The sequence below is a fragment of the Schistocerca nitens genome, chromosome 6, assembly GCF_023898315.1.
Source record: "Schistocerca nitens isolate TAMUIC-IGC-003100 chromosome 6, iqSchNite1.1, whole genome shotgun sequence".
Classification (NCBI taxonomy): Eukaryota; Metazoa; Arthropoda; class Insecta; order Orthoptera; family Acrididae; genus Schistocerca; species Schistocerca nitens.
Genome location: NC_064619.1, coordinates 393,410,746 through 393,429,028, shown reverse-complemented (window position 1 = coordinate 393,429,028; position 18,283 = coordinate 393,410,746). Strand labels below are relative to the sequence as shown.

The 18,283-nt window shown below is 39.9% G+C and overlaps 1 protein-coding gene across 5 annotated transcripts in view; it reads left to right on the top strand.

Moving 5' to 3' along the window:
- The window catches only part of LOC126263191 (E3 SUMO-protein ligase PIAS3), a 266,664-nt gene that overhangs the window by 128,082 nt on the left and 120,299 nt on the right, over positions 1 to 18,283 (top strand). The gene's annotated exons all lie outside the window — the stretch shown is intronic.

The window sequence follows — 18,283 nt, the reverse complement described above, 5'->3', positions numbered from 1 at the left end:
GATGACTAAATTATAGTCTTATAATTACAGACTTTGTGAGGAAGACTTAACTGCAGTATGAAGCAATTCCTGATTAGTGACGAACATCAAGACAGCAGTGGTCCGTCAACTGGCAGAGTGAAAGAGATACTCTGAAGACAAAAACGATGACGCACGATGAGAACCATTTATTGCCGTTGTTGTTGTTGTTGTTGTGGTCTTCAGTCCTGAGACTGGTTTGATGCAGCTCTCCATGCTACTCTATCCTGTGCAAGCTTCTTCATCTCCCAGTACTTACTGCAACCTACATCCTTCTGAATCTGCTTAATGTATTCATCTCTTGGTCTCCCTCTATGATTTTTACCCTCCACAATGCCCTCCAATGCCAAACTTGCGATCCCCTGATGCCTCAGAACATGTCCTACCAACTGACCCCTTCTTCTAGTCAAGTTGTGCCACAAACTCCTCTTCTCCCCAATTCTATTCAATACCTCCTCATTAGTTATGTGATCCATCCATCTAATCTTCAGCATTCTTCACTGCATTCTTTATTGCTAGGCTTCACAAAAACTACAATCAGTGGTGAAGAACGTCCGCAGTGTGTAGTTTAACAATTTTAGCTGGTGATAGCATGAAACCTAACAAGTTAGAGAGACATCTTGAAACCAAACATCTTGAATTAATGGGAAATCAAAGAGATTTATTTGTCAGGAAACTAAATGTTTTATCATCTACCCAGAAGAACTTTACTAGAACGACGAATGTGATGTCTTAAGGCCCTTTTATCCTCTTGCCAGATTTCTCATAGAATTGCTAAATGCAAGAAACCACACACGGTTGCAGAAACTCTGGTTTTACCAGCAGCGATTGATGTAGGATCAACAATGTTCGGCAACTCGTTTGCTCAGCAGTTGAAAAGTATTCCTGTCTAATGACACAGTGCATAGAAGAATTTTAGACATTTCTGACTATTTACTCAAGCAGTTAATCAACAAATTGTGCAACAAATATTTTGCACTTCAAGTGGACGAAGCAACTGACATTCATAAGGATGCTCATTTGGTTGCTTATGTTAGTTTTGTTGATGAATTTAACATTCAAGAGGAATTTGTTTTCTGTGAGCCAATACTGAAAACAGCTACAGCTGAAAGCTTTTGTGACATGCTCAATACTTTTCTCAATCAAAATGGTATTTGATGGAATAGATGCATTGGAGTATGCACAGATGGAGCTCGCTCAATGTCTGGAATTCATGGTGGATTGCAAGCGAAAGTTAAAACTGTAGCTGCTGATGCTGTATGGACTCACTGCATGATACATCAGGAGGCTCTGGCCGCTAAAGAACTTTGTCCACCCTTTCTTGAAGTTCTGCAAACAGTTGATATTATTAAAGCAAAATCTATAAATTCGGGGCTTTTTAAAGTGCTATATCAGGAGATGGGTGATGAACACGCTAGTTGCTCTTTTTTAGTAATGCTCGATGGCTTTCAAGGGGTGAAGTATTGAAAAAGAATATTTCAACGGAGGAATGAGGTATTCTGTTTTTTAAAGGATAGAGTCACTGTTTGGCAGACTGTTCCAACAACAGAGATTTTTTATTTAAAACAGCGTGAGAAACTAAATATTCTTAACACTTCACTTCAAGGTAATCGGGCAACTGTTATCTTGGAACAAAAAGGTAAAGGTGTTCATAAAGAAATAGGAGCTGTGGCAAAACGGAATGGAGAGTGACATACTAGATATGCTCCCTACAATAGTGTCACTGTTAGAGGATACAGATAATCCAATACTTCAAATGGCTATAAAAGCTTGCTTTCTTCATCATCTTGCAACATTAGAAGTTTACTTTGGAAATATTTCAGCAATGATTTTGGTAAATTTAATTGGATTAAAAATCCATTCATAAATGCTCCTGGACCATCATTTCTAAATATAGAACAAGAACAACTTATTGAATCCACTTGTGATACTTTACTGAAAAGTAAATTTAATAAAGTGCCTTTGTTGGGGTTATGAATACGTATTAGTAAGGACTTCACAGCACTTAGCCACAATGCAGTGAAGATCCTGATTCTGTTTGCAACAACATACTTGTGCAAGACTGGATTTTCAGCTTTGTTAACTATGAAGTCAAACTACTGTTCGAAGTTAAATGTAAACAAAGAACTTTGAGTGGCTCTTTCTGCTGTTCCTCCATGTCTTGGGAAACTTTGTTCTCAAAAGTAAGCTCATCCATCATACTGAACTTCTTAATTTAAATTTTTATTGCTCTTGTAGTTCTTGTTTGCTGAATTATAAATAACGTTCTTGAATAAATGAAAACATGCTAAAGATAAAAAAATTGTCCGATATTTTTGTTACAATAAGTCATGTTATTTTTTGTTTCTGCTGTGTAAAATCCTTTTAAATCCAGTTTGGTAAACATAATAAGGGAAAATATAAAATATGATTATTTTTATTAATAACAATAGGCTGGGGGGCTGATACTATTTTTCCTAGTGAAAGGGGGGGGGGGGGTGTAAAAAAGTTTGAGACCCACTGATCAAGAGAAATCCTTCCTAACCATCCAGAATCCCAAACCACCCCCCCCCCCCCCCCCCCCCCAATCTGGTTCAGGTTCATTGATGACATCTTCATGATTTGGATTATTCACATTCCTCCAGAATCTCAACCCAAGTCATATTCCTTAATGCTGACCTCCACCTCAAAGATCGCTACATCACTACCTCCCTCCCCCTCCATATCAAACATAAGTCCCACCAGCAATACCTCCACTTCGACAGCTGCCATCCGTTCCATACCAAGAAGTTCCTTCCAAACAGCCTAGCCACACATGACCATTGCATCTGTAATGATGAGCAGTCCCTCTCAAAATATATCAGTGGTCTCACTAAGGCCTCCACAGACTGTGCAGAAACATGCCTTACCTCTTCAGTCACCCCCCACCTCCCCAAGTCACACTGTGGTCACAGAGGAGCATTTCCCTCGTGACTCAGTACTACCCAGGACTAGAGCAACTGAATCACATTCTCTGCCAGAGTATTGAATACCTCTTGTCATGCCCTGAAATCAGGAGTGTCCTACCCACTATCCTTCACACACCTCCCACATTGATATTTTGCCAGCCATCAAACCTACACAATATCCTCATCCATCCCTAAACAATCCCTTTCCCAATCGCTTGCCTCATGGCTCATATCCCTATAATAAACGTAGATGCAAAACCTGTCCCATACATCCTCCCACCAACACCTACTCCTCTCTACAATATATCCTACGTTGCTGTAACCTTCCTGGCCTCAACATTTGTTAGTCATTGTCCTTCACCCGACTAGCCCTTCCCTGTTCCCACTTCAGCACTACACAGCCTTCTATTCCACAGCTGCACCCACAATCTTTTTACTTCCCTCTTTTTCTGCTTTCCCTTGCCCCCTCCATCCGTCCTCTGTCTAACCTCCCGATTGCACCTATCTATCCTACCCTCTCCACCTCATCCTTGTATGCTCCCACAAGCAGCAGTTGACCATCCCCCACCACTAGCCTGCTATCCCTTCCCCTGACAGCCTTCTCCTTACACCAGCCACCCAGATTGTTTCTCCCATCATGTGCAGTTGCTCGCAGTCTGGCATCAGCAGCCAGAGTTCTGGCCGAAAGCCAGTAGTCTTCCTGTTGTGCCTGTGCACAACTCTGCGTCTCCACTATCATTTTCTTTTACTCAGAAGTAGCACACACTGCGCAGTGTATATAATTGGGTGTACACTTAAATGTACTTCACAAAAGAACCCTTTCCTGTCTTCTTCTTCTTCTTCTTCAACACGAAAACTATTTTGTTGCAGTTCTCCCTGCTAGTCCACCCCATGTACACCTGTTAATTTTGCATAACTGCTACAACCTATATCTCTCCAAATCTCCTTACTGTAGTCAAGCCTTGGGCTCCCTTTACAGTTGTTACAACTGCACTTCCTCCCATTACCAAATTGTCAATTCCTTTATGCCTCTGAATGATTCGTATTAACCAGTTGCTTTCTTTAGTCAAGATATCACAAATTTATTTTCTGTCCATCGTGACTCTGGATGACTTCATTAGTTTCAAAAGCTTCTGTTCTCTTCTTTTCTGTCCAGTTATAATCTTTGTTTCACTATCACACAATACTACATACCTGATGAACACCTTCAGCAAAGATTACTGAACAGTTCAATTTATATTCAGTGACACACTTTTGTTACTGTAGACCATTCTTCATTTTATGTCCCCTCTACGTTGCCCAATTATCAAAACCCAATTACTTCTTTCATGTCTCATTTCTTAATCTAATTCCAACTGCTTAGCTTGATTTAATTAAACTATATTCTGCTACCCTTGCTTTTCCTTTGTTGTTGTTCGTCATATAATGTCATTTCAAGGCATTGTTCGTTCTGTTAAATTGCTCTTGACAATTGTGTTGCATCTCTGACAGAATTACAGTGTCATCCGCAAACTTTGGTGTTTTTATTTCTACTATCTCAATTGTAAATGCCTTTCCAAGTTTCTCCTTGGTTTCCTTTACTGCTTGTCATACTCTCTTACAACTACAGTCTGGCTTCTGTAAAAGTTGTAGGTAACTTTTTGGTTCCTGTATTTTATCCCTGCTACCTCGAGAATTTCAAAGTGTGTTCCAGTCAACACTGCTAAAAGCTTTCTTTAATGCTAGAAATGTAGTTTTGATTTTCTTCAGTCGTATCTTCTAAGATAAGTCATAGCATTAGTATGTTTCTCCAGAATCTAAACTGATCTTCCCTGAGGTTGGCTTCTAACAGTTTTTGCATTCACCTGTAAATAATTCAAGTTATTCAAGGTGGTATTTTACAACCATGACATTGTAATCTTATGGTTTGACAATAATCACACTTTTAACACCTTCCATCTTTGTATTTGTAATTATTCAATTCTTCTTGAAGTCTGAGGGTGTTTTATGTGTGTCGTATATCTTGCACACCAGGGGAAATAGTTTTGTTATGGCTGGCTGCCCCAAGGATCTCAATAGTTCTGCGGTAGCGTAGTCTGCCTTAGGGGCCTTCTCTCAACTTAGGTCTTCCAGTGTGCTGTCTAGTTCTTCTTGCATCATCACATCTGCCATCTCATCTACATCTACATCTACTTCCTCTTTACTTTCCACAAAATTGTGTTAAATTTATTCTGATGCAAATATTTATCAGTCTTCTGTCCTGATTGACATCAAAGTGCTTCAGCTCAAAAAGTAAAGCAATGAGCAGGCACATGGCTCCGTGTCTATTTATAGTTGCCAAGTGCTGTTTTTTATTTATTTTTAGAACAGTGTAGATGCTGTTCAAATTAACACCCTTACACAAGAAGTAACTTTATGATAATTGTTAATTTATTTTATGGACCATTAAATTTGATTTCCTTGACAACTATGCTTGCCAATCAATCACATTTTCTGCTTGTTATTAACTTAATTCTTCTCTTAATGACAACAAATGTAAAGAAATACTCATTGGATCAATACGTCAGAGAGCATTATCGTGCTACATATTTGACACACCCAGGATTCCCGAACTGGGGGCTGATGAGTGCCACCAATCATTGTGACACGCTTCGACAACTCCCTTGCTGCATGGTGGTGGAACATTGCGTGTCACAGCAAATGCTGAGCCTGGCTAGCTAACTAATTGGAGACTTTCCTAACCCATGAATGGTGTCAGTGCTGGACCTTACTTTGAATCCAGGAAAGAACAATCATTGTCCATCAGCTATCAAAGTGCAGAACTCGTGAACTTAGTAGGAAAGACACTAGACTGCATAGTTGTCACGATTGAAGAATCCGTGAAACTAATAAATAAAATTTTAAAAAATCGATTTCAACATAAGTTAACTCTTGGCGATTATTAGTGATCACAGCAGTTTACTAATAAATTGCTGCTCTCAGATTTATAACATGTTTGTACTGGAAAAGAGGAAAAGGCTTAATTTTGAAAAATTTCATAAAACCACTTATTTTGCAATATTATTTATGTTATCATTTACATGAAATTTATGTCCCTACTCGTACACACATTCTTTGATCTTCAAAGGGCTTATAGCAATATATACAGGTATAATACCCTTGGACAGCTGTACAATTTGGCCTTCTGGGAATACTTACACATCTTTATGTGGAGGTTCTTGTCTAGTTTTTTTAGATACTACCTGGTGATACTCTGTTTCAGATAGAGAGACTCAAATACGACAGTGCCTTGCAATGACGTTTAATCAGTTAGCAGCTGATGGCTAAGCAATTGGAGTAACTCATGGTGTTTTTAACTTGCGTGTTTTCAAAACAGAAGACATCTGAAAAGCTGTGAGAGGATTAGCATGGCAACAGTGGATATAAAAGACAGCCCGGTTCCTAGTCCATATATTTAGGCTTGTGAATTGCTCCTTATCATTCAGCTGCAGCTCTTCTTGTTCGTCATGGGTAACGCCTACACTAATCCCAGAGTTAACAGCATGCTACACAGCTGTTCACCCTGTATTAGAGTGAATATACATCAGCGGACTATGACTAATGAGGCCTTTTGGGATCAGTGCCATGATGGACTTTTGGTGGCGATCACCAAACTATTATAAATTTCTGTTGTAGTAAGTCCTACTTCTTTAGTCTGAACTGAATTAGTAAATTACTGCCATAGTAATATACTCTGTTAGTAACTTTTGGAGAACTTAATTTCTGTTTACTACTTTAGGTGTAACTCGAATAATAATGCCTTTTTATTGAAAAAGTAATACATTGCTGCACAGTGCTAACATGTGTTTCATTTCTTCTCAGAAAATATTGATTCCAAGCAGACATGATTGCATCACTTTTGACAGTAATATCATGTTGGCTCATTTATGCTACAAATTATTATTAAAATCCAGATAAGCTAAGTTCTGTTTTATTAATATTAAGATCGGCGCACCATGAAAAAGAAACATGGTATTAATGAATGAGTCTTTTGTTCAATCCATAATAACCCCATCATTTACAGCTACTACCATTATTGGTGGATGACACATGTTAATTTAAATGCACCATATATGCTTCAGATAAGATCTAAGAGCAATTTAAGTGTTAAGAAATATTCAAAAAATGTACCAGAAAGTGAAAAAGAACAGCTTGCTGAAATAATGAAATAGTGCGTAGGTACTATTGAATCTAAAAAGTGTAATGTTAATATGCTACAAGGAGATTAGGTACTTGGGACAACATACAACATAGAAGCTCTCAAACACAGATCACAAGAGCACCTTGAAGTAATTTAGAAGGACATGAAAGTGAAAGCAAAGGATGTGAAAGCCAAATGTAGAACAATTCCAAACTGAAAGCGGAGGAACCGAGACAAAGCCAGGCAATCTAAGCCAAATGGCGGTTGAATCGATTTCACAAGTTTTTGAGGGGATAGCTTGAGTTTACGAAAATGACTCAACTGAAAATAATGTCATCCTTTCAAGCAACATTAATGATAATAAGTACTCTGCAGATAGCATGATAACAACTACTCTACAGATGGCAATGGAACTGCTGAAGGTAAAGCTTTATCCAGTAATCATGCACCTTAGCTTGTGTACTCTGGCGAGAGCTTATCAGAAGATGCTCCCATGAAAAAAGGCAGAGAACATGCTGTTGTAATTAGTTACAGTACTACATGACCAGTAGACTAAATACAACTTGATTTCACTGATGCATTAACAACTTGTCCACAATATTTAAGTAACATTCTCACACACACACACACACACACACACACACACGCGCCTGAGGTGCCCTCTGCGGATGATATAGCATTGCCGCACACATGACCTTTTGAAAGTACGCGCATGCGTCACTGCAGTCCTCCTTTCTTATGGAGATTCAAAGACGTCTGTCCTCATCTGCTGACCTCTGGGTAGGATGCCATGCTGCAACGGGAGCGTATGGCCTGAAGTACTTTGGACATGGACACATTCTGCACCAACCTTCCTGTGTCAAACCATACAGCAGTACTGGCGATGCCAGGGCTGTTTCCATGTCAACCTCAGGCATCAGTTTTGGTGACGGTGCTTACGGTGCTGATGATACTGGTATCAGTGGTTGCTCAGGAACGGGTGACGGAATCTGTGACAGTGGTGTCGGAAGCAATAGAGGAACTGCTGATTTGGCCAATGAGGATGGATGCCTTCGCCCATGTGGGAGTGGAGAACTGGCAGCAGCAGGTGATGTGACACCCATTGTGGACTGGCTCGGAGGCATTGTGTGACATCAGCGAGCGCCTGGTCATCCACATGAAGGCAAAGCTGATCGTGGTATCTCTAACAGAGGCCATCCTCGATGTAGATGATGCAGAAATGCCACTCCTGGCATCTGGCAATGACAACTGGAATCCATTTAGGGCGACGTCCAAAACTGTGTGCTCTGACAGCCACACCCGGGTGGAAGAGGCGTGGAGGCTGCATGGGTTGATGTCCAAGTGGACGATGCAGGTGGTGTAGCAGTGTCTTCAGCTGGTGCCCATGGAGTAGCTCCACTGGGCTGTTCTCGCCGAAAGGCATGCAATGGTATGAGGAAGAAACTGATCTAAGACAACGTCAGATGAAGAGTTGACAACGTCAGATGAAGAGTTGGCAACATACTTTTTCATCTGAGTTTTGAACGTTGGGACTAGGTGTTCCGCCTCACCATCAGATTGTAGATGCAAACCCTTATGATGAAAATTATGGACTATTCTCGGATGCTAACGTCATGGGCCAGCCTTTGAGTGAAAAAAATTTTTACAACACTGTGATGGTGGCAGTTGTGGGGTGAAAACGCAATGAACGACATAGGGAAAGCTATAATGTGCAACAACAACCAACAGCCAGTAAACACTGAGAAAAGGGCCATCAAAATCCTCATTTATAAGGTCTCATGCATGCAACAGCATGAGCCACTTCAGTGACGACACCCGTGAGGGGGTTGGGAGGGTGAGGGGGGTGTCTGCTTGGTATGGCATACACTGTGAACAGGAGGCAGCTAGGTGGGTAACGTCACAGCCCAAGCCGAGCCAAAACACGTATTGACAGGCCAACACTTTTGTGAATGATACACCCCAGTGATCTGGCTGTAATAAATAGAGAATCTCCGAATGAAGCGCAGAAGGGATCATTACCCGAGGGGTCTTGTGATCTTTGTCTAAAAGCAGAGCACGATCCACAATAGAGAATCAGTGTCAAAAGATGTAATGATTACAGAGGGGGTCGGATGCACGAGAAGGTGGTGAATTTGGCCAACCATGTTGTACGAATGTTATTACCCTCATCAAAATGGGATCTGAAGCTACAGCCTTTGCGGTCCATGTGCTAGTTACAGGAAATCCATTAACCGTCTGCTCTGTGTTGACATCAATGTGGAAACAAAGCAATTCCTCCTGATCAAATCCTGGGTCTGGATTGGCCGGCAGGCGGGACAAAGCATCTGCATTTGCATGTTCAGTCGTAGGGCAGAAATAAATCTCATGGTTGTAGCGTGAAAGGAAAAGAGCCCAACGTTGAAAGCAGTGTGCCACTTTATCTGGTAATGAAGCAGAAGGACTGAATAAGGAAACCAGTGATTCGTGATTGGCGACCAGATGGAATGCAGTACCATAGAGAAAGCCATGGAATTTCTGCACAGCATATACATTGGAAAAAGCTTCCTTTTCTATCTGAGAGTACCTAGTTAGAGCAGGAGCCAGCTTCGTTAAGGCAAAAGCAACAGGTCGCGCAGAGCCATCGGGATATCTGAGCCAGTACCACCTCCAACCAGTGCTGAGAAGTATCAGTCGCAAGCACCAAGTGGAAGCCTGGTTGGTAAGTCACTAAGCAGAGCACAGACTGCACTGTGATCTTAAGAGTGGAAAACACGGTTTCACAAGCCGGCAACCAGTGAAACTGAGACCCTTTGTGCAGCAAACTATAAAATTATACACAAATAAAAAAAGGGTCATATTTCACTGCAATAGTGACAATCCAGTGCCTTATTTATTTGTTTAAGAATGCAAAGTCTTTACATTAACTTTTTTTTTTTTTTTTTTCCCCCCCCTCTCTCTGGAATATTAGGTACCGTATTTACTCGAATCTAAGCCACTTTTTTTTTCTCCGGTTTTTGTAATCCAAAAAACCGCCTGCGGCTTAGAATCGAGTGCAAAGTAAGCGGAAGTTCTGAAAAAGTTGGTAGGTGCCGCGACAACTAACTTCTGCCGTCGAATATATGTAGCGCTGCACAGACATGCTTTGCAGGCACAAAGATAAATACTGGCGCTAAAACCTCTAGACGGCCTTTCTTCTCCGCCCTGAGTTTCGACCACTGCATTTTATACTATCCAACGAAGTAAATACAGATTCCGTATTGTTCATCTTCGAATGTAGCAGCATTTCAATGTACTACGAAAATCCGACTGGCAAGACTGTTTGGGATGTTTGTCAGTATGGCCAATTCTACATTCTGAATTTTTTCACCTGTGAGAAGAGATGGTTGCTAATAGGAACTTTTATGAATTGTGAATCACATGCAGTATTCTCTTCACCATAAGAATAATATGAATATAAACATTTTACCATGTATTCTTTCGTGTTTGCTGCTATCTCATTTAAATCCTGTCAGCCTAATAAACTACGAAACTGAAGTGAGACAGCAGCAAATGCGCAAGAATATACATATCATATCATGTTTATATTCGTATTATTCTTATGCCTAATAGTGATACAGTCAGAAATGAAGCACGGCAATTGACTAGATTTTTAAATCAAAGATGACTCTAATTTCTGTGCAGAATGTAATGTACTAAAGAGGCGCCTGCAAAGATCTTCAAACCGAGAAAATTTTTTGCTAAACTCTCGTTCAGAACATCTTCTATCATAAGCAGTCTATTATTTGGTTCTTGTTGATCATTATCAAAGAAAGCAGCAGTGTAAGTAACAACAAATAGCAGTCTCTTGCCATTGTTTTGCTAATGAGATGATTTCTCTCTTTTCTTTATTGTATGCGGTGGTAGCGTGCGCAAAAGCAAGCCATGCCGCGAGCGGGGACAGGCCGTAAACACTCATTATCACAATGCGACAAACAGTTCATGACACGGTACAGTAATGCATTTTCAGCTTAGAGTGACGTAAACACCTATAACAAAGAGATCGGCACGTACCAGATCAAAGCAAAATAAGCAATCAATTCAAACCAGATGAAGCACTTGTAAAAGGAAAGGTACCCATATAAATACGGACAGAGAGCGTGGCGCATAGCAATGGCTACCTAGTAAAGCTTAATTGCTAAGCTTAAAACTCGAACCTACTGTAGCTGTATTGTCATTCATTCGACCTAAATTGTGTCTCATATTACAATGGGCCAACTTTGTTTCGATTTGGTGGTGCGGCCTAAAACTTTTCTCTCCCCTTGAATTTAGAGTCTCAAATTTCAGGTGCGGCTTAGATTCGGAAAAATTTTTTTTTCCTTGAGTTCGAGTCTCATTTTTCATGTGTGGCTTAGATTTGAATGCGGCTTAGATTCGAGTAAATACGGTATCTTCTAAAGATCTAATGTGCATTTTATGATACATCTGGTAGCAATATGGGGTCTATTGTAGTGCCCTTTGGCTCCTCTGTGGGGTCACGAAACACAAGTCATAAGATATTTGGAGAGATCACGTCCAGTATATCCAACAAGCAATCCATCATATTGTCCATTTTCAAATTCAGCAACAATTCTACTATTGCCCCAAATGTGTGCACCATGTGTGGAACTTGGGCAACAGCTTACCACATTCAGAATCTTCACATTGGCATCATAGCTGATTTTGTATTGATAGAGAAGAAATTCTTGTGATTTCCACGTATTTTGCTTGTGCTGCAGAAGGACAAAGTATGGGTCTATCTACACAATCAGTGGCCCCTGTGACATATGAGAATCCACCAGTTCGGTAGAATTCCCTTTTGTTCCTTGGTATATCTTCTTTGTTCTATGGCACGGATGCATACAGTGGCTTTAAGGCAATTAAACTGTTTATCACACTGTTAAAAGCTCTTCCAGCAGTAGTATGATGGATGTTAATGATGTGCCCTGCTAGTACCAGTGCGAAAGATTCGCAGTCCACGAAGAATTTGCAGCCTACAGTGTGTTTAAAATTAGTTGCAACTTTTACAGCTCCTTGGAGGAAAGTGTAGTTGCCAGTGTATTCTGAGCGCATCAGCAGGTGATGATAACAGCTGGCCTACTCGGCACGGAACTTGCCAGGCTCGCTTGCCTGCATGAACAGCAAGCTGGCCAAACTGTGCTCTTTCTCAAACAGTTTTAAAGAAACTCCTTGCTAATAAATAATTCTCGCACATCTTGTAGCTTGTTTTGTCAGCTTCATGATGAACTGCCTATCATATCGCCAGTGGCCCATAGTTGTGATATTTCCTTATTATATAAAGTACTGCAAGAAATCCTTAAAGTTTGCAATGGAAAAATAAGTGTTGCTATGAATTTGTTTTTGGTGCTTGTTATGTCAAAAAACTTGGAAGAATATCACTGTGTGTCTCCATTCTCAAGAAAATGGAATGTACCTAAAGAGCACTGTCATAAACGCAAGTGCCAGTGAAAAAGCCAAAATGAAATGTTCACAAATCCCTTATATGTTATAAATGGTCTCAGATATCAAAACAAGATTTTCGATAGAATGCAAAGAGGAGATTATTTGCCATGCGATTAATATGTGAGACTTCCACATCTGCAGCGATATTCAAGGAACCACAGATTTTTTCAGTGAAATAATGTAATTTTTAAGGAACAGCAATAGCTGGCGAAACGAGAATTGCTGTGGGTTTTGCAACAATATAAGTGAAGATGTTACATGTTAATTTTTATTCTGTAAATGGGCTTCTTCATAAACTGTTGACCTGTATTGCCTTCAATTGCTAGTCTAATATTATACTGTTTCAGGATTCTGTCGCAATTTATTTTTCTACTGCACTAGAATGTTGGTGACACCCTGCTGTGTTTTGGCAAAAGAAGCCATTTTTAACATGACAAGAGAAGTTACTTGTAACTCAAAACTTGGCACAGTCCTTCATGAATCCCTCTCTTCAACTGCCTTCTTGCTGTGATACCAGTCCTGTGGTATAATATTTGCAATGACTCTTTTGTCAGCATTTCAACTTCACTGAGCGTAAATTTCTTGTTGGTTTGTGCCACATTAGTTTTCACCTAGCCCCATATGGAGTTGTCGGATTTAAATGAGCATGATTTGGAGGAATCCTGATTAAAGTGTATACCCTTCACTGTTATTTAGCTTGTCGACCTGTTAGTGTGGAGTGTTTGGCTTGTACAGCATTGTAAGTTCCATTAACTCTGCCTTACACATGCTACGTTCAACTTTATCCAATGGATCATTTCTTTCTACTAAGAGCAAAATATCTGCTTTATCCGTCATAACAGAGTGGCATGTGCATTATCCATTACTGTTGTCGAATTCGGAGTAATATTTTGCAACAGAACATTATCCTCACAGCCAGTGAATGTGTCCTTAGATGACAACGTTTAATGCAAACCTTGTGTTCAGACGTTATGCACTGTTGTCATTAATCCAACACCAACACAGAACACTTGTTTATAATACCTGACGGCTACAGAACACCTCAGTGCCAGAAAATACCACTTTAGAATGAGAGCTGATGAATGCAGATATGAATCTAACATGTGACACCACTTGGTACTGTTTATTCACAGCGTGCAACAGAAGCGCTTTACCAACTGAACTGCAGGCTGTGTGGTAGGGAAAGCCAGCTTGCTTTTGGAGTTACCTGGGCAACAGTGTCACATCCATTCCTGTGAGCCAGATGTCGAAAGCCTCAACTAATTCCAAATGCACTATAGGAGATAAAGCATGCTTCAGTAGCAGCTCCAACGTACCAAGAAGCAACTCATAAGATTCCTTAAGAAACACAAACTGCTCTTTGAAATCATCATCTGTATACATCACAGATGGTTCTTTTTTCTCCATTAAAACAGTCATTCTGTGATGTCTGCATCTTCCTCCATCTCCATATATTTTTTGTTGTCCAGGTAATACATAGAATTTGATATTATAACACGCAGAAACCAGAAAACACATTTTACTATCTAACTTCACTCTTACTACTGCTTAGCAGTAAATTTTGGTCTCATTCTTAAATTACTAACATAGGAATGTACTCTTTGATGGTTCTCTCCAAAAGTTAACAGAGTAAATAAATTTGCTTCAGAAGTAAATGAAAAATTTGCTCTTGTAGTAATTTGCTCCTTTAGTTTAATACTGTCGACTGGAAGTAGCCGATCCCTTGTCTCTTAGTAACTTACTACTTCAGTTTCACTTACTCTTGGCCACTGCTCAACACCGTTAGTGGCACTTGGTGTGTACTATTGTTACTGTTGAGTTGTTTACTACCCTGAATTTTTTAGATTTAACAAAAAAATTATACCCTAGACTGCATTATTAAATTGATATTTTACAGAATTTTGTTGGATCTCTACAACTGCATTTCTGACGGTTTCAGCGACAAGAGAAGTGGTGCAGAGCTGCATTGCGAACTTGACTTCATTGAAAAAAAAAAAAAAAGATGTACTAAGTTTAGCTCAACATGGGTTCAGAAGCAACAAATCTACTGAAACTGCAGTATATGATTGCATAAATACACTTTTAGAACTGTTAGATAGAAAACAACCCATAACAGGCATATTTCTGGATCTGTCAAAGGCTTTTGACACTGTTGACCACAAAATATTACTGGAAAAATTAGAACACTATGGTATCAGAGCAATTGCAAACAACTGGATTGCTACATTCCTAACCAATCGGATGCAGAGAGTCAGCACGAAATATACTAATAGACAAAGCAACTCAATAACCGAAATACTATCAAGTAATAAAACTGTAAAGCAAGGTGTTCCACAGGGCTCAGTATTGGGACCCCTACTTTTCCTCCTGTATATTAATGACTTGAGCCTGAATGTTGATGCACACAAAACAATAATATTTCCTGATGACACAACTGTACTCCTCAAAGGGGAGAATACAGAGGCTGTGCAAAAAGCTGTGAGCTTGGCTACTGATCAACTCAGCAACTGGGCAAAAATCAACAGATTAACTATCAACACCAAAAAGACAGCTTCCATGAACTTCCACACAACACAAAATGCAAATTCCTCTCAGCCATCTGTCACTATAAATAACCAGTCAATAGATACCGACACTGTTTTCAAATTCCTAGGTCTGTGGGTTCAAGATAACCTGAAATGGAATACACATACAGGAAAGGTAAATGCCAGGATTTGTACTGGCTGTTATGCATTGAGTGTACTGAAAACATATGCTAGCCTGAAAACATTAACCAGTGCATACTACGCTTACATACAAGCCCACCTAAAATATGATGTAATATTCTGAGGAAATGCTCCAACTGCTCTGAGCACATTCCGAATCCAGAAGAGAGCAATGAGGATTATTACTGGGAGCAAACCCAGAGACTCCTGCAAACCCGCCTTACACTGCCTTGCCTCTAAATTCTTCAGAAAACACATACTGCCAACTGACCCCAGAGTCGTAAAAAATAATGAAATACATGAACACAACACCAGGAAAAACGCAAACCTGCATGTTATACGTACAAACACTCAACTGTGTAAAAAGGCAGTTTTCCACATGGGCCTCCAACTGTTCAACAATCTTCCCACTAGTATTAAGTCCATCGAAGACAACATAAAATTTAGCAAAGCCGTGAAGTCATATTTGTTGTGTCACTGTTTTTACTCTGTAAATGAATACTTAGAACAGTAATCTTGCTGTTTGTGTTAAATTGAAAACATTGAGCACTATAATACATTAGGATACTATAGGCTTACGTTAATATATGTTAACAATGTTAAATGATATTTTCCGACATCTGCAGCACACTGTGTACCATCAGATCACATGGAATAAATAAATACATAAATTTAAATCACACTTCTCTTACTACAGTTGACTTACTTGAAACTTTTAGCCGAGCCTCTTCTCTGGGTATGTGGCTGCGTCAATCTCCGCAACTTCTTCTCCAAAGAAATAATGCTGGTTAGAGGAACTAACAAACACTCTATTGGTCACCAGAAATAACTCAGTAACCTCTTACTTTCAGTTCAGTTTAGGTATATTTCCATCTCCACAAATTTCACATAAACATACAGATTCTTGTAAGTCAACTACAACAGCACCCGTTAGATACAGTTAAACATAATCACAATTGCCTGGTTTTAACAACCAAATAATAGACATCCCCTGCGTCTTGTTTCGTTCAGAGCTAAGATATGAAGTAAGTTAAACGTCTGTACAACAATCACATTCACTAACACAGCAAAGAGTAGCATTTAATCACTCCGTGTCCTCTCCTACAGCGTCTGTGGCACTTGCAGCAAACACTTGTCTGTGCTGCTCATCTGATGCAGCTCCTACCTTCCATGATAAAAGTCAATCACGCACATACAGAAAAAAAATCTTGGCAAACCCTATGGGACAGCAAATGGTGAAGAATCAGTCACACTTGTTTGCGAGGGTCGTTTGGAAGGTGTGGTGTATGTTCTGTGTTATCCATGTTTGTACTTACACTACCCACCCCTTCCAAAAACTAATATACACCCTCCCCTACACATCACATCTCATAAAGGTAAAATTATGTGTCATGTTATCACAATTGTGCACTGATTCAAACAAAATCCCATTTTCTGTTAATCTAATGTTATTTGCAGTTTATTAATCTGCACCCAGGTTTGCATAGACCAGCTGGATGAGAAATTACTTTCAAAGAATAGCTTGTACAAAATTAAGACCTAACTATACGCTGATGGCGGGAGACTGGCTGGTTAGGCAAAAATAGACCTAACTATATGCGGATTACGGGAAAGACTGGCTGGCTAGGCATTACAATTGACTGGACTCGCATTCGGGAGGACGACGGTTCAATCCCGTCTCCGGCCATCCTGATTTAGGTTTTCCGTGATTTCCCTAAAATCGTTTCAGGCAAATGCCGGGATGGTTCCTTTCAAAGGGCACGGCCGATTTCCTTCCCAATCCTTCCATAACCCGAGCTTGCGCTCCGTCTCTAATGACCTCGTTGTCGACGGGACGTTAAACACTAACCACCACCACCACCATTACAATTGAGACCACTGCTGACTAGAGTGGAGCGTGAAGGCGACTTAAATACTGATCGGGCATGCTCCTCTAACAACCGAGTACTGAGAACACAGACTGTTCTGGATGTAGTTGCAGATATATCAAATCGGAATCCAACTGCTTTTAATGAGCATATTATGAAACCAGGAATAGATGTTTCAGTCCTGACTTGATATTACAGCAAAATTTATCAAGTTGATGACATAGTGTGAAACAGAAAAGCAGTATGGCCTTGATATCAATGACATGCAGCACCCATTGCTTGTCAGCCAAGTAAAGAAAAGGATACAGAACCAAGAGAAAACTGAACAGCTTATATGTCTCATACCCGAGTTGTGCTTCTTGGCTGGACTTCCTGATGAAATGAGAAATGATTTTAGAGTGATGAAAGATATTGCAGCATACACACGTGTAACACCAAATCAAAGACAGGCATCCGGTGATGTTACCACACTTCCACACGGATATGTTTCTCTAAAGGTGGATAATACGATAGGATAAGAATTCAAGAATATATTACAGGATAGTTCAAGATTTGAAGGGAATTCGGTGCAGGAAAAAATAGCACAGAAGAAACACCGAAAACAACTTGGGATCTGACGGCCGTCACTCTGCCCGTTAACACAGAATGTTAACGTCCCTGGAGGATATACAACTTTATGTCTTTTACATTATATTTTCCTTTTTCTAATCCTGTAATAGGATCTACTAAAAGCAAGGCTTTAGGATGTATTACAGCTTGTATTCAGTAAGGTCCTTCATACTTCTGAAAAAATTTGTCTCCCCTTCTTCAGGCCAGAGCTCTGAAGATGCTGTTTTACGAGAACTAGGTCAGCAACCTTGTATTGAGGTTTGATAGCTTCCTTGTTTACTTACTCATTGTTGTGCCCTTTCAACCAAGTTCTTAGAAACTATTGTTTGATTAAGTTGGTAATCAACAGTAGGTTGTTCCGGCCAAGTAACACATTTAATAACTGGTTCTCCCACAAAGGGTTTACCTATTACTTCCAAAGTTGTTAATCCAGTTTATAAATGTGGTAATTCATTTAAAATAAGTTCAAAGTCTTTAACTTTCGTTGCCCATGACATATTTTTCATAGCAGTAGGTGCGGCGTAATTTCCCAATTGCTAT